Raw genomic sequence first — 11393 nt, 5'->3', positions numbered from 1 at the left:
TTATCGTCAATCACTATTTTAATGGCTTATTTCCTGTTTGGAATTATAATATAATATAGTGTCAGCTTGTCATTCTGACTTTGATTCCAGTTTTCAGTCTTAGTTTTGGAAAGTTGCTTTGATGGAGGGCTCAATTGTTCCAGTTATAGAAAGTAGAATCTATAATTTCTCTAATGAAACAACTTCAAATAACTCATAACCATTGTAACAATCTTGTGGCCATGACACCTTGGCCATAATTCAGAACATAGCCCAGGGCTTTCACATGTCTTTAAGGTTAACTGTTTCTTCAAATATCTGGTCCAGAAAAAGTGAGGGCCATTAAGCCATCAGGATGGACATGCTCATTTAGGCAAGTAGGTAAAGTTTTTATACAGAATTGTTCACTGCTAGTAATAAGTGATTAATACGCACGTCAACTTTGTGATAAACCTCAGTCTTGCTTTGCTAACATGTGATCAATCTTTTTAGATGTAAGAGACATTAAAAATAGATTGCTGCTGTGTCCATTACAATGTCCATATTGTCCCTTACATTTGATTATAAGTCTTTTTTTTTTCACAGCAATTACTCAGAATTTTTTTTGGAATTTTTTTTTACATAATTTCTTTGTAATGTTCACTCAGGTTTTAATTGCAACCGGCTTGTTTCTCACAGCATTTTAGTTCTGAATAGAGAACTGACTCCATTAGGAATGTTTTGTTCCTAAGAGCAGTTTTCAAGAAGCCACAAGAGTGGGAGGGCCACTGCGCTTCAGCAGCTCGACACCTGAGACCCCACGTCCCTGTGCTGCCCTTACCTCCCCTCACTATCACCACTTCCGGCTCACTCTCAGGCCTCACCTCTCCATGCAGGGCGGAGAGAAGGTGAGCAAGTTTTCCCCGCCTCGTCTCTAGGTCTGTGAAACACAAGAGCCAGTACTTTTTCTGTTCTTCCTTATGACCAGAGTCAAGTTTCTCAAGCATTCCCAGCTCAAATGTGGAGAGACAGTTTGCACCATCATGATGAAAAGGCTTGTTTAATCCATTCAAATTTGTATTCAGGACCCACCATGTGCCAGCCACAAGCCTGACTGTTGGCTTCCCCAGAGGACATGTGGAAGCCTGCATCAGCGTAGGGGTCTTTGAAAGCCTTACGGCACTAGTTCCCAGGAGTGACGTGGAGGGCTTGCGGATGGAGATCCTGCGAAGGTTGAAGCAGGGGAATGAATTATATTCATGGTCATGCATCAGGTCTGGGAGGAAAATGGCAGTGTTAACTAGAGGATTGGAGATGTGGTTTTGAGTACAAAGCAAGAGTACAGGATACATGACTGAGTTAATAACCTGGTGACCCAAGATTTGTGTCCAGTTTTCTTATGCAAAAGCAAAACTACAGAATTGGCAATTTCAGGTACAGATTTCAGATCTCCTATTCATTACTCTGACTCTCTGATGAACCTCACTGTTAATACATTGTACTTAAATATTTATAAAGCAATATAGAAAGCTCAGAGCAAGCTAATCAAGTTACCAGAAGCGTTATTAGACTGTATTATGGATGAATGTTAGTGTCCCCTGAAAATCCTCATGTTGAAGCCCTAACCCTCAATGTGATGGTGTTGGGAGGTGAGGCCTTTGGGAGGTGATGAAGTCCTGAGGACCAAGCCCTGAAGATAGCACTAGTACAGACAACTTGACCTTGGGCTTCCAGCCCCCAGAACTGTGAGGAATAAAGTCCTGCTGCTTGAAGCCATCCAGCCAGGGTATTCTGGGATGGCCGCTTCAGTGGCCTGGTTGGGTTGTCTCTAAGAAGACTTGTAAAAACCCTTGTGGTTTGTTCCTGGGTTTTTCTGTTGTGGTTGCTCTTGTTCTTTTCTTAGTCGATGTTCAAAAAGCAAATGTATGTCACTCTACATATGATCATATAAAAGTGAAACCTCTGTCAGTTTGGGCTCTGACCTTCAGGCCTATTGAGAGAGAAGCTGCTGATAGGGAAACTGTTACAAGATGGCCGACAGGACCGACAAGGAAATTCCTGTCCCTGATCAAAGGCTCCCTCTTCCGGGTTCTTCTTCCCACGCTGCTTGTCACACACATTAATGAGGAATGTGGAAGTAACAGGCCATAAATTACTCCCTTTGCTGATGCTCTGGGCTCAGACCTCTGGAGAATTATCTCCTCTGAGCCCACCTATCTAAAATAACCCTCCTGCCTTCCAAGATCTCCGAGTGCCACTTGGTTCTTCTGCTGGGTGATCCAGACCAGATTCTACAACACTGCTAGTTAAGGAAACCAACTGTGAGGGCTGGAGCATGCTTCAGAGATACACGGCCGAGATTAAACTGTGTTGATCCATCAGTGTGCCCTAATTTAAATAGTCAAAGATGATAGGAGTTTCAGGGAGAGTTCAGAATAAATTAGAAGGGAGAATACATTTTTTTCAAAATAGTTTTATTTCATATATTAATTGTAGACTTATCTTTGAAAAAGAATCATTTGTCATTCATTTAATCAATATTTATTAAGCACCAGTTATGCACCATTGCAATGCCTGCATATATCATAAAATAAAGTACAAATCTAGCTGAGGGAGACAGGTGATAAATAATAAATATGGAAGTCAGTAAATTATGTAGTATGTTAGAAATTAAGGAAAAAATGGTAGCACATGATAAGGAGATTCATATTCTTTGGTAGGGATGGTGTTTGAAGGGAATGGTCTTAATGAGAGGTGAGATTTGAGCCAGCCCTCGAACCACAAGGAATATCCAGTCAGATACCCTGGGGGACCGTCGCAGGACAAGGGACAGTTAGCACAGTGTATGAGTTACTCGAACACGTTATGTCATGTACAATCTCGTGAGAACCCCGCTAGAAACCTAAAGGAAGCACAACAGCAGCGGAATTTCATTTTCAGAAATGTTAATTTGATTAGGAAAACAGATCTGATAGTTGAGTGTGAAATGACCTCTAAGAAATATGGTGCGGGTGCTTCAGTCTCTGCTCCCTTCAGGTTCTACGCATGTAGGAGAAGTCGGTGAATGGTAACACTTGTGACCAATCTCTCTCTCTTTTTTTAATAGTTTATTGTCATATTGGTTTCCATATAACCCCCAGTGCTTTTCGCCACAAGTGCCCTCCTCCATCACCACTACCTCCCTTCCCTCTCCCCCTCCCCCTTCAACAGTCAGTTTGTTTACAGTATTCAATAGTCTCTCAGGTTTTGCCTCTCTCTCTCTCCCCAACTCTCTTCCCCTTCCCCTCCCCCTGGTCCTCCATTAGGTTTCTTCTGTTCTCCTGTTAGACCTGTGAGTGCAAACATATGGTATCTGTCCTTCTCTGCCTGATGTATTTCACTTAGCATGAGGTCCATCCACTTTCCTACAAATGGCCAGATTTTATTCTTTCTCATGGCCATGTAGTACTCCATCATGTATATATACACCACATCTTCTTGACCCACTCATCAGGTGATGGACATTTAGGCTCTTTCCATAATTTGGCTATTGTTGACATTGCTGCTATGAACATTGGGGTACATGTGCTCTTATGCATCAGGATTTCTGTATCCCTTGGGTAAATCCCTAGCAGTGCTATTTCTGGGTCATAGGGGAGTACTATAGATAGTTTTTTGAGGAACCTCCACACTGTTTTCCAGAGCGGCTGCACCAGTTTACATTCCCACCAACAGTGTAGGAGGGTGCCCGTTTCTCCACACCCTTGCCAGCATCTAGGGTCTCTTGATTTGTTCATTTTAGTCACTCTGACTGGTGTGAGGTGGTATCTCAGTGTGGTTTTGATTTGTATTTCCCTGATGATGAGTGATGTTGAGCATCATTTCATGTGCCTGTAGGCCATCTGGATGTCCTCTTCGGAGAAGTGTCTACTTATGTCTTCTGCCCATTTCTTCACTGGGTTATTTGTTTTTGGGGTGTGGAGTTTGGTGAGTTCCTTGAAGATTTTGGGTACTAGCCCTTTGTCTGATATGTCATTTGCAACTATCTTTTCCCATTACATCAGTTGCCTATTAGTTTTCTTGATTGTTTCCTTTGCCTTGCAGAAGCTTTTTATCTTGATGAGGTCCCACTAGTTCATTTTTGCTTTCATTTCCCTTGCCTTTGGGAATGTGTCAAGTAGAAGACTGCTGCGGTTAAGGTCAAGGAGGTTGTTTCCTACTTTCTCCTCGAGGGTTTTGTTGGTGTCCTGTCTCACATTCAGGTCCTTCAGCCACTTTGAGTTGATTTTTCTGTATGGTGTATGAAAGTAGTCTAGTTTCATTCTTCTGCATGTTGCTGTCCAGTTCTCCCAGCACCACCTGCTAAAGAGGCAGTCTTTTTTCCATTGGATACTCTTTCCTGCTTTGTCAAAAATTAATTGGCCGTACATTTGTGGGCCCCAGTTCTGGGTTCTCTATTCTATTCCATTGGTCTATGTGTCTGTTATTGTGCCACCATGACCAATCTCTATTCTTCTCTATTTTGTGCTTCAGAACATAGACCATAGACCTCATTGGTATTACGACATATGCTCATGCAGAATTATAGACTTTTGGAAAAGAATCATGTTCAGTAGTTGTGCTGCCTCTACAAGGACAGACTTGTCACCTGCTCTCATGAAGAACAGTCTAGTGGAGAAGACTGACATCATTCATACAACTCCGGCCCAGGCTGTATAAATACAAGGGGAGCGAACAATGATTACAGGGAGAGGACAGCTATTACATGAAATTGTGTGGTGATGAAAAAAACTTGCCAAGATAGGGAAGGATTCCATGGGTGTATATATGTCCTAAAACCTGAAGGACAAGTGGGGAACAGTCAGCTAAGGGTTTCAGGACAGCACCTGCAGAGAGAAGACTGGCCCCCTGGTGGAAGCAAGCCAGGTGTGCCTGGAGCACTATGAAGGCCAGCGCTGGGAGCTCAGTCAGTTAAGGGTCAGACTCTTGATTTCCGCTCTGGTCCTGATCTCACCTTTTGTAAGTTTGAGCCCTGCATCGGGCTCTGCACTGGCAGTGCAGGGCTTGCTTGGGATTCCCTCTCTCTCTCTCTAAATAAAAAACAGGCCAGTGCTGCACTAACGCAGGAGTGAGGGAAGCAGAGACACCAGATGAGGCTGAAAGGCAAAACGGAAGTTAAGAATTTTGCTTTATTTCTCTCTAAAAGCAATGAACAGCCATGAACGATTGTGCGCAGTGAAGTATCTGAAACAAATCTGCCTTTGGGACATGTGCTCCAATTGCAAGTGAGGAAAGTTTTGAACAGGGTCATGGATTAGCAATGAGGAAGCCAGAGCTGAAGCTCAAACACAGGTAGCACTGGGAGAAATGGAGAAAAATTGTCGGATTGAGCACTCATACAAGAGAAATCAAGAGAGCTATTATACATGTGATAAGCAAGGGGGAAATAAATGGGTTAAGATGGTTCCAGGATTCTGGCCTGTGGAGAAGGATGAAGGCCCGTGCTGTTAAGCAGGGATTCCTTGCACTTGACCGTGGTGGCCTTGGAGCTGGACTCTAGACCTGGCTTACTGGGTGGAGAGGTGGTTAGCACGTGTAGGCACGCCTACACAACTTCGGGAACATGCCCAGAGCAATTGCATAAGCCACAGTCTCACAGCTCATCAGGCAAGGATCAGACAAGGTTGCAGAGAATGGATGGGTTTTTCTGGAATCACCCCGTGTGCGCTGCACTAAATATTCCAGTTATCTCTCTACTCTCCACCCAGAACTAGCTTTAAACGCTCCTCAGGGGACCAACTTTTCCAGGGACAAAGTGAGACCTAAAAAAAAAGAAATCTAGGACCTTGAAGCCTGTGGAAGATTCAGTGGGATCCACATGTACTTCTTTGTAAGCATATGTCTAAAAACCAGTGGAAACTATGCTGTTGATTTTCTCTTCATTATCAGATACTTGGACTAGTGATCTCTGGTTTTTTCATTGGGGAAAAAGAGCTTTCCAAAGCCCCATTGGTCTTCAGCTGACGTAGGATGACACCCAGTTAAGCTCACTGGTTAGGCACTGGGGAGCAGAGGACTGCAGGAAACCACGCACTGATGCTCCTCGGTCAGGGTCTCGGGAACAGAGAAGAGAGCTTGTCTCTGTTGTGAGATGCGTCTTGTCCTCTCTGTATAAAACAGCTCTGGTGGGAAAAGTCTTTCCCTTTCTCCTTTTGTTTTTGTTTGTCTGTTTTGATTTTTAATTTTTTTAATATTCATTCATTTTTGAGTGATGAAGAAACAGAGCATGGGTTCGGGAGAGGCAGAGAGAGAGGGAGACACAGAATCGGAAGCAGGCTCCAGGCTCCGAGCTGTCAGCACAGAGCCTGACACGGGGCTCAAACTCATGAACTGTGAGATCATGACCTGAGCTGAAGTTGGACGCTTAACTGACTGAGCCACCCGGTGCCTCCTCCCTTTCTCCTCTTGAATAATATGTTGGGAAGCCTGGATATACTGCTTGCATATAAATTGCCTTCTGAAAACGTGACAGGAAAAACCAGGTGATTCACCAAAATAACTCACTGCTGATCAGCATCTCCTGGGAAGAAACGCCTCTCCACCCCTGAGCTCAGTTGACATTCCATCAGGAATGACAGAGATGGCGCTCCCAGGCAGGATGTGAGAGGGTGCCCTTCTGACCCACAAGTCAGCGAGGGAATCCATTTCTGATCCATAAGTTGAGGAAACGTGGCAATCACAGTTTAACCTGGGCTATCAGCCATTACCTCAGCTGAAATGTCTGTGAGCTTGCACTCCCCCCAGAGAAGGTGCTGGAAGCATGTGAAAGAAATGACCAGGGTCCAGGAGTAGAAGACTGGCCCAAAGCACCTGATTGAACAGTGAAGCTTAGAAGAAGCCAACTGAGGAGAAATGGGCCAAATACCCAGATATGTGATGTTTCGACGAATGCCATGGAAATACGTCATCCACAAGGAGGGTTCTGGCAGAAAGTATCTACAGAGCACAGACACATCCTGCCTTCTGCCCACCATCTGTGGAGGGAGGCTTAGAACCACATCTCAAACCACCTCACCCCTCACCACTCAGCTTTTCCCTGGATTATTTTCACAGTGTGACTCCGGTGGGCGTAAGGAGTCAGCCTCTACTGGGAGGTGAATGTCCAAGGTCTGACATTATCTAAGTCACACATCAATGCACCTAAGAAATCTCCTACTGCCAAGTGATTTTGAGTTTGTCTGTTTTGAGTTTGTTTCCTTCAGGAAACAATGTCTGAAATTTGTTTACAGGTCTTTATCAGGAAGGACTATTAGGAGTAACATGTATGAAGAAGTTAACGAAGAGGTACTGAGCAGAGAGAAAGATTGACGTGCAGGGCAACCACAGGACCTTGGACAGCCCCACCTGTGTTCTGGAGCTTGAAATACCGTTGAGCATCCCTCAAAGAGGTAAGGGGATGTAGGCTCCAGTGTGTGCAGGCTCTTGCAGCCAGGGCCTTCCGGGAAGATCCTGGGCAGGGAGCACTCCACAGGGAGCACTTCAATGACAGTTTGGGCCGATCTTGGAGGAACCGTTTTCTCAGGCCCAGTGAGCCACGCCACACTTGTCAGCACAAGGGTTCTTCTGAAGGGAAGGGACATCCCGTCCCCAGTCGTCCTGGGAAGCGGTGAATCTGGGAGAGACTGGAAGCTGTCTTTAAGGATGACGTGTTGGTGGAGAGAGTTAAAGTTGTAACGCAGTTGCCCGTGTGCGGCAGGACCTGGGAAATCGTGAAGCTGCACAGGCGTCTCCTGCAGCGCATGACTCGCGTCTGTGTTGTGTGATTCTGATTTCAGCAATCAGACGCGATGGTCCGGGTACAAGAAGCGTGCTGCCAGATGAGGGTTACACGACTGAAGGAGTCACAGCGTTGATGACGGCGCCTTGGCGTTACCCGCAGTTGGAGTCCCAGAGCCACAGGGCCCAGAGCTCGATGGCAGAGCCCAGCCCTCCGGACAGGAGTGGCCACAGGCCCTGCCACAGCCTGTCTCGTGAGCTTCTTTGTGAAACAGTGAGGGGAGCGCTCCAACAGCCCCTCCCGTAGAACTACAATGGCAGCCACGTTCACAAGTCCACGCTTTCTAGGAGCCACGTGAAAACCAGTGAGGGGCGCCTGGGGGCTCCGTCGGTTCAGCATCCGACTTTGACTCACGTCATGATCTCACGGTTTGTGAGTTCAAGCCCCGCATTGGACTCTGTGCTGACAGCTCAGCGCCTGGAGCCTGCTTCAGATTCTGTGTCTCCCTCTCTCTCTGCCCCTCCCCTGCTCACGCTCTGTCTCTGTCTCTTTCTCTCCCTCTCTCTCAAAAAATAAATAAGCATTAAAAAAATTAAAAACACAGGAGAAAAGACACCAAATGAAATTGAGTTTATCTGGCTTATTTAACGCAATATGTATTATCATTCGCTATGCAGTGAAAATAAAAATTACTGATATATTTTATTTTTCCTCATATTGTGTTTTCCAAACCTAAATCTAACGTGTATTTTATAATGACAGCTCCTTACAAATTGAACTAGCCACATTTCCACTCCTCTGTTGCCATATTACAGATTAGGCATTATGCTGGGTGCTTAGTAAAAATCAGCAGTGATTATTTTTCTTTATTTTATGTCCGCTGGTATGTCCCTGCCTAAGTAGATGTTGGATGACTTCTTGCACCCTAAACCTGCAGCGTAAATACTGTATGTTGTTAAATGTGTCTGCCACCTTCTCCTCTGGAAACACACACACACACTCACATGTTTTAAATAAAAGCAACTTTTATTATTTGCTTGTTAGTATTTTCTTGAAGAGAGAATCAAACTGACTAGATTTATATAAACTAATTTGTCAGATTATCAATGTTGAGTTTCCATCACAACTGGGCCTCTACGTTAGCTGGGGGAGAGCTCAGAAACACTAGCTCTTCAGCTGGGAGGGGGTTAGGTCCCCATTTTGAAGAAGTAAAGCTATTTGTGTAGAGTAACTAGAATTGGCTAAACTTTCAGTAGATAAATTAAGTATTTGCATGTTAGTTTGAAAGTGTTTTATTCCAGAGGAATTAAATGTGCTTCTGTAACTTTTGAAAGAAAATATCAAATGGGTCATCTTCCTATTCCATACATATATGTAGAAAATACCTTTTCTCACTGCAAAACGTTTTTTTGTCATTGTTGAGAAGATTCATAGCCACAGATCCTGGTCAAAGTAAATCATCACAGAGCTTCTTATTATTACTATTTCTACTGCTGCCTTTTAGCAGTCAGGACCCGTCCAGCCCAAGTCCAAAGGGCTGTCATGTCAGAATGCCAGGAGCATTTCATCTGCCCTTATGTGAAGGCTGCCGGGCCTTAAAATTCCAGAAAGGCAAATGCTCTGCTTGGAAACATGCAAATTCAGTAGAATAGCACTTTTTTTTAAATGTTTTATTTATTTTTGATACAGAGAGAGACAGAGCATGAGAGGGGGAGGGTCAGCGAGAAAGAGAGACACAGAACCAGAAGCAGGCTCCAGGCTCTGAGCTAGCTGTCAGCACAGAGCCTGATGCAGGCCTCGAACCCACGAACGTGAGATCTGACCTGAGCCGAAGTCGTGGGCTTAACCGACTGAGCCACCCAGGCGCCCCTGGAATAGCACTTTTCAGAGTAACAAAAGTAAGGATGTTCGGGCACAATCGATGATAACGTCCTCTTGCTCACGCCGCGTGGAGAAGCCCCCGGAGCCCCTGGCGGCTCGGTGTCTGTGGCCGTGGGCTCTGACCACGGTTTAGGATCTGCAGTTTGAGTTACGATCGTGGAGGCCAGCGCTTCCACCAGACCAGCGTGTTTACTCACTGCAGCCCTCGCCTCCGTCTCCGTGAGGGGCTGGTCTCTCTGCGCCCACTTCTTCCTCACGTGTCCTGGACTGAGGCTGCGTTATTCGATGGAGGTGTGATGTAGCTTAGGCTGCACACGTGTACGTGTGTGTGTGTGTGTGTGTGTGTGTGTGTGTGTGTGTGTGTCTGGGCACGGGGATGGCGTACGAGTTGTTTTGTGCTGTCACAAAGCCCCCGGACTGGAGGCTGGAAATCAGAGATCAGGGTGCGAGCATGGTCAGGGCCTGGGGAGGACGCTCTTCAGAGGTGCAGACCGCCGCCTTCTCTGTGTCCTCCAGGGCGGGAGGGGCCGAGGGCGCTCTCCGCGGGCACTGACCCCTCATGACCTCGTCACCTCCCAAAGGATGCCATAACCTCAGGGAGTGAGTTTTAACACATGAATTTGGGGGGACACAAACGTTCAGCCCACAGCAGGATGAGAGCAAGGGCGTGAAGAGGTAAGTAAGAGGGAGAGTGCGTGTCAGGAAATGGTTAAGAAGGGAGATTCCTGGGTTTAGAGGTATTTTGGCTTCTGTGTGGCTGTAAACTCGGTTTTATCAAAAATGGTACTGGCTCCATAAAGTAATACGGAAACTTGTCATTTTCATAATCGTTTGGCTCTCTTAAATTTACCTAGATATTTTCAAATGATTCCACTTACTAAAAAAGTATTAATGTATATATATTTTTATAGATTGAAATGAACTCAAGTACAATAGAAATCGTCTCCAGCCACCAGACTGCAAGCCTTGGCTTAGATTTGGGCATCTTTATCTCTAAACCGGGAATAAAAGCTCTTGCCTGTCTAACCAACCATGTGATTGTTGGGAATTAAAAGTCTCGTATGTGACCGGATGGTAGATTCTTTCCAGGGAGTTCATGAAATTTAAAAACTGCAACCACAAGACCATCACCTTGAGCAAGGAAAAAATCAAAGCGGCTTCCCAGTGAATCCAGCGTGCTCATCTATTAGGGTATTTATCTGGCCTTTGGATTCCCAATTGTGTGTGCAAGACATGCAGGGACCTGACGGGAGTTTAGGGAAAAGCAATGAAGATGATGAAGGGGCTGTTTGCGCTGATTTATGAAGACATTTTAAATGAATGCAGTATGAATAACTCTCCTAAGTGACGACCGGGGAGAGACATAATAAATGTCTGCAAATATCTGTTGGGTGTGAATGCTGGAAAGGGAGATGGATGGGGGGCAGAAGGAGAGGATCAGGAATAACGAGACAGCATTGGGAGAGTTTATACGAGGAAAAAAATTGTATCCTTGGATTCCGCTGAGAAGTGTCCATCAGTGGAAAAGCTCGACCCGGTGACTAGAAGTGCTCAGACTACAGAGTCCAGGCTGAGGAAACATATTGCTAAAAATGCCCGAGAGCTGGGGTGTGCGGCACGTGTGCGCGGAGCGGAGCGGGGTGGGGGGGCGTCGGTGCTCACGGGGCAGCCCTGTTGGTGTCTCTGTGCTCTGGTCTCAGAGGGGAACGCAGGCAGGGGCCCAAAATTTCTCCGTCTTCCTTCTGTTCCTGCCGCGTGGTCCGCCTCGTCTTCCGTATTCCTTGGAAGAGACCTGGAG

At 45.7% G+C, this 11393-nt stretch overlaps 1 long non-coding RNA gene across 1 annotated transcript; it reads left to right on the top strand.

Moving 5' to 3' along the window:
* The first annotated feature begins 10065 nt into the window (after nucleotides 1–10065).
* Nucleotides 10066–10621, top strand: LOC115303814. The gene is made up of 2 exons (XR_003914252.1): nucleotides 10066–10270; nucleotides 10507–10621. It is a non-coding gene; the product is annotated as an uncharacterized LOC115303814 (long non-coding RNA).
* Nucleotides 10622–11393: the final 772 nt, after the last annotated feature.

Source organism: Suricata suricatta, chromosome 10, assembly GCF_006229205.1.
Source record: "Suricata suricatta isolate VVHF042 chromosome 10, meerkat_22Aug2017_6uvM2_HiC, whole genome shotgun sequence".
Classification (NCBI taxonomy): domain Eukaryota; kingdom Metazoa; phylum Chordata; class Mammalia; order Carnivora; family Herpestidae; genus Suricata; species Suricata suricatta.
This window is presented reverse-complemented; position numbering and strand designations above follow the sequence as displayed.